Source organism: Equus przewalskii, chromosome 24 (genome assembly GCF_037783145.1).
Source record: "Equus przewalskii isolate Varuska chromosome 24, EquPr2, whole genome shotgun sequence".
Lineage (NCBI taxonomy): Eukaryota > Metazoa > Chordata > Mammalia > Perissodactyla > Equidae > Equus > Equus przewalskii.
In genome coordinates this window covers 11,227,799-11,239,118 of record NC_091854.1, presented here as the reverse complement: position 1 = coordinate 11,239,118, position 11,320 = coordinate 11,227,799, and the positions used below count along the sequence as shown (strand labels likewise).

At 37.2% G+C, this 11,320-nt stretch overlaps 1 long non-coding RNA gene across 1 annotated transcript; it reads right to left on the bottom strand.

The window, feature by feature from the left end:
- Positions 1 to 2,239: 2,239 nt before the first annotated feature.
- Positions 2,240 to 9,395, bottom strand: LOC139079071 (uncharacterized). Its single transcript, XR_011532346.1, has 3 exons — positions 9,163 to 9,395; positions 8,283 to 8,404; positions 2,240 to 4,814 (listed from the first exon to the last, which is right to left on the bottom strand). It is a non-coding gene; the product is annotated as an uncharacterized lncRNA (long non-coding RNA).
- Positions 9,396 to 11,320: the final 1,925 nt, after the last annotated feature.

Genomic DNA, 11,320 nt, shown 5'->3' with positions numbered 1-11,320 from the left:
TCTCTAATCTCTGTAATATATATTATTTGAATATCTGGTAAATGTATTATTACCTTGTAAATAGGTTGTGCAAATTACCAGCCCACACAAATTTCACCAATATGTCTCATGCTAGGTTTTACTCCTGATGCAAAGTAAAAGAAATTGGCCTTCTTTCCTTTTCACCTGATATAATTTGTTAGTTACCTTGGCAGAAATTTTTTTTTTAAGTCTGCTGATAAACAACTAATGACATGTATTTTAAAATGTGGGTGAATTCTAAGAAAAGGTAATCTAGGCTTTCCTGATTCTGCCTATTTAGGCAAGAAATGGGCAGCTCCTTTTGTGTGTATATTCTCTGCATTAGTCCAGGGCTTTCTGCAATGATGTCACAAAGGAAGCTGCCCCAATTATTTCTCTCTTCTACATTAGTATCTTCCATATTTTTAAACTTGAATCAGCAATCATTCCACACTAAAGGATATATCATGACTTGTGAAATGCTTAGTACCTTTCAATAAAAAAAGATGAAATAATTTTACATAAGCAAGTTTAAAATGTCAGGAGAACACAAATGGATCTATTTGAAATCATTTCTAAAAGAAAATTTAATTTTTGTCAATAGTGTATGAAAAACAATGAAACAGACTAGAAAAAATTTGATATTATACAGTCCTTTTGACAGAGGGTCAGTTCTCACTTTTAAAATTTGGTATCCTAAAAGAATATCAATATGTTTAGTTTGAAGATAGAATATTTTCTGAAAGTTTATTTTCAGTAAAACCAAAAGTGAGAAGAATTGCAGCAAAATATATTAATAAATTAGAGAATGTGCTATTTAACTGATGTGTTTAATGGGGAGCTATGCTTGCTATTTTATAATAGCAACAATTTTTTAAATTACTGTGTAAGAGGTCTCAGCAACATTTCCATTGTGAAACATACAACCATCCGAATCCCAATCCTAAAATTTTTAAGCAAATCTACTATGAAGACACGTATTTTTTTCTTTTCAAAAACTGAAAGTAATTTTACTAATGCATCCGGTAACCAGAAGCCAGGTCAAAATATCTTGAAAAAAGCACATTTCACATGTTTCCTGAGAAACTCAAAAGTGGTTCCTATCATCGAGGAGTCTACAGGAAGGACCATAATATGTACAAAGTCGACTTTGGATAGAACATAATTTCTTCTTCAATGTACTTGTTCTCATCTAGAAAAATTGTTCTATTTTCATGTCAACATTAGATTTTTGAGTGTTCCTTTTCCCTAGACTGAGAGTGGATTTATGAAGGTCTTTTTTTTCTCCTAAGAACTCAGAGAAACAATCACTTTCATTCTGTAAAAGGAGTACCAATTATAATTGTGGTGATTTGTATTTACAGAGTAGTATTACCTAAAAGACCAGCATGCTCTACTTCTCATAAGGTGACTCTTGTTTCAAGAATCTCCAGAGAACTTATCCATGAATCTTCATAATGCCTGGGTTTTAATATTTCAACATTTCCAAGAACAACGTGGTCTGTAAAGAGCCCAGGAGTGAAGTGGAAGCACTCTTATCAATGATACTTATGAAAATGAAATATATTTTGCAGGTTCCTTGAAATAGAAATCAGCGGTGGGGGAAGTTGATTGTTCCATTTGCTTCTAAGAGTTGGAGGAGATGACCTTTAACCAAGGAGCACGGAACACCAGGACACAGTGCTAAAAATGATCTTCTCTTATGAAATGAACAGAAAGAAAATCCCATTGCACAATTCTAAACAGTTACGCTTTTTCAAAAATAGGCCAATTTAGCTTGATCAGACTCCTTTTCCTCTTCCTCTTGATATCTACTATTATCCCCATATTTTCTTTCCATTTTATAGCATTCAAACATTTCTATCTGTGCACTGTTTGTACCAAACGTGGACTAAGCATAGACTTCCAAGTGGCCACCCCTGGCCTCCTTTGTCTCTCCTCACCACACCTTGGACTTTGGTGTCTTGATATCTTTGCAAAAAGCATGCCTGAGCTGAGTATGCTCTCCTTCCCTATCATAACCCCACCTCTGTCCAGGCCCCAGTTCAAAGATTTCTTCAGTTGGAGTTCACCTTTTATCTACTGACGCATTATACACTTGGCATGTGCTTTCTATATCATAGATGTATTTCTGAATGAACGAATATCACTGGTTATTATATCTTTAGTATGTATGGCAGAGATCTTTTTGTATAATAAGAAGTCTGTTGCTTTTTGAGTGAAAAGTAAGCAAGAGATATTCGTAGAAAATATGAAGACTTTTTATTGAGATATAATTGACATATAAATTATATTAGTTTCGGGTATACAACATTATGATTCGACATTCGTATAAATGGCAAAATGATCACCACAATAAGTCTAGTTATATCCGTCACCATACATAGCTATGATGTTTTTTCTTATGATGAGAACTTTAAAGATTTACTCTCCCAGCAACTTTCATATATAAAATACAATATTATTAACTATAGTCACTGTGAACATTCTTAACCATAAAAAGTTCCTCACAATTTAAAGTATATTCGTACTTGGAAAATAGCACCCTAAGACTAAAGAAATCTCAACTAAGGAGGGATCTCAAAGATTTCGCTAAAGTAGGCATTGGAAATGGAATCATATTTAATTGAACTACCAAATTAAATAAGGAGCAGTCTAAATCTTTCAAAAAGGAAATTTTTGAAGGATACTAACAAATGACACACAAATGAGGAAAAGGCAAACTAATGTTTAAAAGGTTAACAATGTATGAGTTTTGACTCAAAATGTCAGCTGGCCTCCTACCTTTGGGTGGTTGGAATGAAAAAAAAATTGCCATGGATATTAAGAAGAATTCTTTTAATTCTAAAGAATCTTTCACACAGGTACCTCGAAACATGTTCAAAGTCTTCTCTGGTAGTTAGATCATCTGCTGTGGTCATATTGAATGCCAGGGCAGGGCAGCCAGAAGGTATAGAAAGTCCAAAGTCACATAGTGTCACTAATCTCACCAAGAAAACAATGCCTGCCTTCCAAACCCTTGACTCATTCTCTGGCCATGGGGTTACATTTTCCATACCTCTCATATGAGGAAAAATAATGAGAAACATAATTTTTAAAGAGCTACTAGTAACCACCAAATATAAAATTTTCTAGAAACCACCTCTCCTGTTCATGTCCACTGTTACCGCAATAACCTAAACCCTTTTTAATCTGAGTGGACTACTGCCATAGCTTCCAGTGGGGTTCTCCAGTCCTAGTCTCTCCCCTCACCAAATGTCCCTCTTACCACTGTGACATAAGTCTCCCCAAATCACGCAGCTCAAGGATAGTACTGCTCCCAACCTCGTTTCTCTAGTTGCTAAAGTCCCATAAAATCTGATCACACCTTAGCTAGCCAAATTTGTTTTCCTACCATTGAACAGTTTAATAAGTAAAACACTTTTCTGACTGGATTAAGTAAATTAACCTCGACTTTTTATATGTACCTTAAATGTCTAAAGGCTCACCAAAATGTCAGGCAAAAATAGTAGCTCAATATCCACATATGTTAATCAATTAAATAGTTGAAAAGGGTTTTTTAAAGTGCTTGTGAGGTACTGGTAAATTGACGCATGTCCTATAAGCTGCTTTGTAATGTCACCATCCAACCCTCTACATGTAAATATTATTAGGTTCAACAATTCTAGGAAAAAAATCAGCAGAGGCCCTTTTCCCTTTTCTCATCAAACCGCTGTGCTCTAAAACATTCCTCTAACGAGATTTGCCTGGTTTCATCATCTTTCTCAGACAGAATTCTAAAGACGCTTCCATATTTAGGGGTGTTGAATTTATTTGAATACCAAAAGCCTAAAACCAGCGTTTATTTGCCTTCTTATAAGCACTTCAATAAGGCAGACCCAAGAGCTATCAATTTAAGAGCAACATCTGGATGTCTCAGACTTGCCTAATAGATGCAGAATGTTCTCACTCAAGGATTTAAAGACAATGCGTAAAATAAAGGATACAAAGCTAGCAAACCCTGTGTACCACAGAATAAAAAACACAGCTCATTTTTCCATGATTGAGAGGAATTGTGATATTCTCACGGTAGCTCCCGTTGCAATTACGTGGAAGATGTAATCTCTCAGTGGAGAGTTTGCATCCATCTTGAATATTTGTCTGCGGGACAGGTATTCATAAATTTCCACTTCCCTGGTTTAATTTCAGTCTTAGGTGGGCAAACAAGCATATGTTTCACAGTGGATCCTTCCTTGTCAATCCTTCAGATGATCAGCTCCTTTGCAGTTTGGTGTTGATCAAACCAAGGAATGCAAAAGTTGGGTCACTCAGGAGCCACTTCCCTGAGATTCCCTCTCCTGCTCTACCTGCGTCCAGCAAGGAGACTGCTTTTTTTGGTCAATTATCATAAGATCACTTCCTGGATAACGAGTAACAGAAAACGCACAATTCCTATAAGCTCATTATTAGTGATACAGACTCTTGGTCAGCTATTAAGGATCGAGGTTCACAACGGTACAAGTAGACAACTGACATTTTGCCCAAGCATGCGTCTCCGGCCAGTGATAATTAACCTGCAGGTAAAGAACCAGTCATTTTCTTAATACAACAAGGAACCTCTTTCAAAGTTGGGGCCCTTCCTGTTTTAATAATCAAAAGGAAAAGACCTTTGGTACTTAATATTTAAACAAAATGTTTAATATTTACACAGTAAAGTTCTTCTTCTGATATTAAACCAGCATTAGAGCTGGGATGGAAATTGGTTTATAATCTCTGACACCAGGCCCGGAGCCTTGTAGTGTAGTAAACAATGTCACTCTTCAGATGGGCACCACCTGCAATGGGTTCAGAAATGTCAACTGTAATTAAAGATTTTATTTCAAGGATAATTCATAGGTTATGTACATGAAGGACTGCTTTGCGTCATGAGAAATTTCAAAGTACTGGGCTCTGTAAACAAGAAGCAGGTCTTTTTTTTTATTACATGTTTTTTAAAAAGCACATGCAAACTGCCCACAACCAAATTAATATTATTCTTAAGCATATGCTTTATATTTTGCAAGAATTTTTAAAGTCAATTTCAGGAGACTTGACTGGTAATGATGTCTCCACCTTACCAATTATTTCTTCTAGCTACAAGTAAGAATATTGTAGGGGAAAAAAGGGTAGATTTGTCATAAATTAACATGGTAAACTAATGCAAAGTTGGGATTGACGCTCATCAGTGCTAAATTTCTCCTTTGGGGCTTTAGTTTTAACCTATGGTTTCAATGAAAACCTGAAGACAATTTATTATTTTTAAGAGGATGACAAGTTATTCTAGGATGTGGGGGTCACCTACCACCTCCAATAATCCTTCTAATCCTAATGAGAATTTAGAGTGAAATTATTCAATTAAGAAGCGTGCATGCATACAAGAGACAGAGAGAGGAAGCAATCCTCCATTCTTTCTTTATCAATAAAAATTCACTCACTGTCCCTCGGTAGCAATTTGTTAAAAGCTAATATAATGACTCAGAGATTTAAAATACACTTTCCCTGGCCCTCTACCCTAACAGTCTACATCAGTTCCCTCCCCCCCAAAAAAAAGGCTTAAGAGGAAAGATATTAAATAAAAATGCTATTAATATAATTTAAAAAAACTGGGTAAAAGTGACACTTTTTTGTGCATTTAACGCAGTCCATTGTAAAGAGTACTCTTTTCTTGAATTATTTAAGGCGGCAAGGAAGAAGGATGCTCTGTCTGTCTTGCTCACTCTGTCTCCCTGTTCTTTCTGAATTGGTTCATAGCCAAATATTTTCTGACATATATCATCTACCAAAAAGAAGGCTTCATGCATGTGAACAAGCTTCAACACAGGGTGAAGAGGTGTTTGATAGGGAATGCAGAGCCCCCTCTACCAGGTGGATACCCCGCAGAGAGGCCCAGCCCTGAGCAAATGGAGCCATGCCCATGGCAGCACTGTTTCCAAGCGAAAATGTCAGTTCTTTGTCATTGGGAAGAAATTGTTAATAGCAAAATGCAAGATACATAAAATCTTCTCAATCACTATTCCTAAAGTGAGTGCAATATGGATATTTGTTAAAAGAGTTCAGATTGTGCTTCCTTTAATTAATAATCTTTTCTTTTGGAAATACGATTACTATAAAAGCTATGTGAAAACATGGGCAAAGGAAATGGCACATTAAGAGAAAAATGTTGTAAATAATATGTATACTGATAAAAATTACATTGGAATTAAAAAGCTGATATGAAAAAAATACTTGAAGGGAATATGACAACAGCATGTGAGGATGGTGGGGTTCTAAGTAACAATTTTCCCATTCCCCAAATTTCTATAATGAGATTACATGACTGTAATTATTAAACATCTATATCCAGTAAGAAGATAGTCACTTTAGGGAATTAAGAAGTCCACAGGGCACTTATTCATTGAACCACAGTAGAGAAGAGATGGAGAAGGAACTCGGTGAAGGCTTGGACCAAACACAATGGGAATTTCTTTGTCTCCACATCTCCCACTCAATATAGAGAGAAGAGTCCAAGAGGAGCACTGGCAAAATAGGATGAAGGGAGAAGGTAGGAGAACACAGCAACAGAATGGTTAGTTGGACTGAACCTGGAGCTTCTGTTAAACTAATTTCAGATCCTAAGTATTAAAGATGCCCTTTATCTTCCTGTTAAAATGGTGCTGCCCCAGCTGCAAGACAGAAGAAAGACAAAGGTCTCTCAGTCCAGCCGTATCCAGTCCTGATTAGGAGAGTAGTAAAGGCTGTGGTTTTGTTAAAAAGCCTACAGCTCTCACAAAATAGGATTATAGCATGGGCAGCGTGGTTCAGCTACATAAACCCTCCCTGAGTCAGACCAGACACAGTATTACATTTACAATGCATTTTCTAACTCAGAAAGGAGAAAGGACACGTCTAAGGTGGCAAAGCTAGTAAATGACAGAACTGGGAGGTGGCACAAATGATTGACTTGATAGTTCCATGAATTTCTTTATTCAAGTCATATACCTACATACACACATTGTTTGTCTCAATCAGTTAACATCTGGTGGGTATTTGTCCGGTGACTTGGAGAGCAAGAGCTCTCATTTTCCCTTTCAACCTAACATGATTTCCCACTGCGTCTCTAATCACAATTGCCTCTCTGCGAAAAATCCCATGTTTGCAATGGACCCACTATGGCGACAGTGCCATAAGCTTTCCACACGCCAAAGCCCGTTAGCCAGCCTCGCAGCCTTCAGGGGTGGAGAGGCACAGGGTGCCAGCTTGAGGCCTTTTACATAAAGGACCAGGCAAAGGGCGTGGCAGCCACGGAAGAGTGATTAGAAAAAAGATCCCTCCCCTAGAGACTTCTCCTTTGCCTACTAAGATGGAAAAGGCTCAGGAAGAAGAATTCTAAAGCACTACACCTGATCAAATAATAAGAATTCATTTAGAACAAACACAATATTAAAAGCTAATTTTTTCGCCGCAAAATTAATTGATTAACTTTTCCCTCTACAAATATATTACTAAAACTTTCCCACTGCACAAACTCTCCAAACAAAATTAATGGTTTTGTTTTGAAAATTAATTTAGATATTAAAAAATTATATTTTCCAGCAAGATCTCCGTTACTCAGATTAAATATTAACCAAAAGCTGTCTTCTGCTTAAATAGAATTTAGCCTTTGAAGTGTTTTTATTAATCTCTTCTGATGTAGGTGCTTGAAATTCTATGAAAGTGCTGCTGCTCCCCGTTCTGTGCATCACTTACTGTAATTTATTTTCAGAACATAATTCTATTTATAAATGAAAATCCTATTAAAAGAAGACAAGAAAAATTAGTCCTAGACTTTGCATTGGTAGAGTAGAAACAAAATGAGCGGCCTAACCTGAAGTGACATTTACAAATTACCTGTTAATTTAAACCGGGTTGAGGGATGACAGAATTTAGTCAGACTGACAGGAGGTACCGGAGGAATGACAGTTGGGTCTGGAGTGGTCATAAAGCTCTTACTGCCGGCACATTGATCTGTGTTCCTCTACCACCCACCACCTCCCCAAAAGCTTCCTGCCTAGTAAATAACATATTTGTAAAAATATTTACATTTTTGGCAGATTAGTGAGTAAAGGTTTTACACAGCCGGAAGCTCTCCTCCTTTGTTTAAGGGAAGGAAATCATTTATTAAAAAAGGCTTCAGGCTTTAGTCAGGAGAGCAATCCTCCTGCACACCATCCCTACTACGCTTCCTTCAGGAGTGTCTTTGACTAAGCGTGAGCGCCCAAAACGACTACAGACAAGTGAATACCTACCCGTGGGCACATAGATCTATGCATCCTTCTCACTCTCCACCTCGAGGTTTCTGAGAACAAGCTCTCAGAAAGAGCTGGTGCGCCTTTTACTCGATCTTTGAAACGTAACCTCCACAAATATCCTGTAAATAAAAGTGTAAAATAATAATCCTCTAAGAGGAAGCCAAAGAAGGAAAAAGAATTGTCGTAGCCTTGGATTCTCTTAATTTTATTTCAATTACTACCAGCCAGATTAAATATCTGCAGATATTGCACATATCTAAGTAGATTTTAGTATGTAACAATTAAAACTTATTTTTATAAAATATCTATTTCACACTCAATTTACAAAGAGGTAGTTTTTTTTTTTTTTCTGAGGAAGATTCACCCTGAGCTGACATTCATGCCAATCTTCCTCGATTTTTCAGTCTGTGGGCTGCACCAGCACAGTATGGACACTTAACTGAGCGGTGTAGGTCCGCATTTGGGAACTGAACATGGGCCACCAGAGTGGAGCACACTGAACTTAACCACTAGGCCATGAGGCTGGCCCAAGAGGTACGTTTTTCTGTCTGGCAGCCATATCCTCAGTAGCACTAATAAGAGCTATGTGTGTGTATAGAGTGGAAATATACACAGGCACACATGCACATGCATAACACACAACACATACATCTGGTTTTTCATGAGTAATACCTCTTTGTACCTTAAGAAACAAAACCAGTGTTTATTTTTTAAGTAGGAGACCATCTTTACATTCTTAAATTAGTAACAGTAAATACATTTAAACAAACAGAAATAAAAAATAAAAATATGTTTCAATAAAATTAAAATGATAAAATAAAAATAGGAGGCCATCTTTGCCTTCTGAAATGAGAAGAAAGCCATCCTGGTGTTTCACCTGCCTGCCTCCTGGGTGAGACTCCTGATCTCCTTTGCCTCCTTTAAGCGAATTTCTCCATTTGAGAATTCAGCAGATTTCAAGAACTTGTTGTACACTTTCTTCTTGTTTACTCATTCTGGAAGGCTGTGGACTGTGCAGGGATAATTCTGTAACACAAATGTAACTGCTGTGAATTATTTACACTCGGATCCTCAGAATCTTCACACAACTCTCTGTAACTATTCTGGGCTGGGAAATTATTGGGTGGAGGCCTTCTTCTCTGAACAAATGTCTCTTTGTATTTGCGGTGCGAGTGCCTACCAAAGACTATGAACCATGAATGTATTGTTTTAGAAGAGGAATGCTATCAAAGAAAGAATTTTATCTTGAAATTTTGATCCAATATTCCTGATTTTTTATCTTTTGTTATCTAGCAATAAGGATGAATTCAATCCATTAATACTAGGAGAATCAGAATAATCACCTGGATAACTACTTTTTCTTAATAAGAAACTAGTTGTAGAGATTAAAATATTAAATGTGAGTGAAAAAATTTGAAATCTGAGATTCTGACCAACAGTTTATTAGAAAAACAAATCCTTTTCCATCCAGCTCCTCAGTCGGACTGAATGAAAGCCTGTCCTGTTCCAAAGTGTTCTCCATACAAATTCCATTCCAAATAACCAAGAGAAATTACTCACCTCTTCCTCCATCCCTCCACCCCAGAAGGGCCATGGGAGCCTCCCGCCCAATCCTATCTACTGTAAAAAAGAAAATCTAAAGGCTCCCTTGTCCTCTTTGGCCGATAAAGAAACACTTTTTACATGAAATGTTACTTTTGAGTCTTTCTTCAATCTGAGTTTAGAGATAAATTATAAATTATCTGTGTCTTAGACTGCTCTGTCACATTGCTGTCAAGAAGCATATGCCTGTTTGGACAATCCTGGTTCTTTCTACAAGATTTATGAAATGTTACTTTGCTCCAAGATTGATATCCAAGTCCTTATTCAGTGTATCAAGGGCATATGATAATGATAGCGATCAATGTTATTTTAACACTGCACAAAGGCCAGGGTGTCAAGGCCATCACTTCATTAGACAACAGGACTATTGATTATTAACTAGAGACTGGCTAAAATCGAAATACCTGTACAATCTCCCCATGCCAAAAAATTATCAGTGGGAGAGTGGATTACATAATCTGTCAACTACTGTGAAACTTTCTCAAAACTAAACAGAGGGTACAAGGAGCACTTCAAAGGGCATTTCAAAATGAGCAATTTCTCCTTTATGTCCCCTGACCCTCTGCTATCCTCGCTCCTAAAGCTGAAATAATTTTAGATTTGCAACACTGCTAAAGTTGTGATCTTATGATATAAATGCTCATTATAAATTGAGGGAAGTGGGGGACAAGAAAACCTGAGGTTTTGGTGGGAATGGAGGGGAGAGAATGGAAGTAAAAGGTTACAGATTTGAAGGGAGTTAATTAAGGACTATTTATGCTCCATCTTTCTCTAATCTTCCTCTTTCTGCCTCTTTAATATTTAGATGTCTTCTAAACATCACAGGACTAAAGGAAACCACACAGTTTTCCCTCCCTGTCAAGGGACGTATTATTATTTAGCTGGCTCCAATAGTTTTTACAAGCAAATTTATCAGATGCCTATTCTCTCTGCCCCAAGCTGTGAGGTATGGAATTTGTACACTCTCATCGCAGGTGTTAAAGAGGCCTCTCTATCCTGGAGTCACATATTTGGACTCCAAGGCAATTTCCCCATCATGTCTGCTTTAATTGGACCATGCTTCCTAATCAGCATAATTTCCCCCTTGACCAGGCCTCTGTGTGCCTACACTCAGAAAAAAGGAAGTGGGTTAAAAGGAGGGCATCGGAAAAAAAAACTCAGCCTGTTCAAAACAGTGATTTGAACACTTCCTAATGGAGCTCTAACAACTCATCCTAAGTAAGGCAAATGGCATGAGGCATGTGGAAAACTGATTAGTGAGGACCAAAGCAGACATTTATTGCCCAGAGGTAGAAAGTCCACTAATCTTCCTGTTAAACCTCTGTTTTCATTTCCTTCTCAACTAACCTCACTCTGGACCAAATTCATCACCTGTCTTAAGCCTCCAATTGCTACTGAAATCGAAGAAGTCAAGGGAACAGTGAATGGAATCT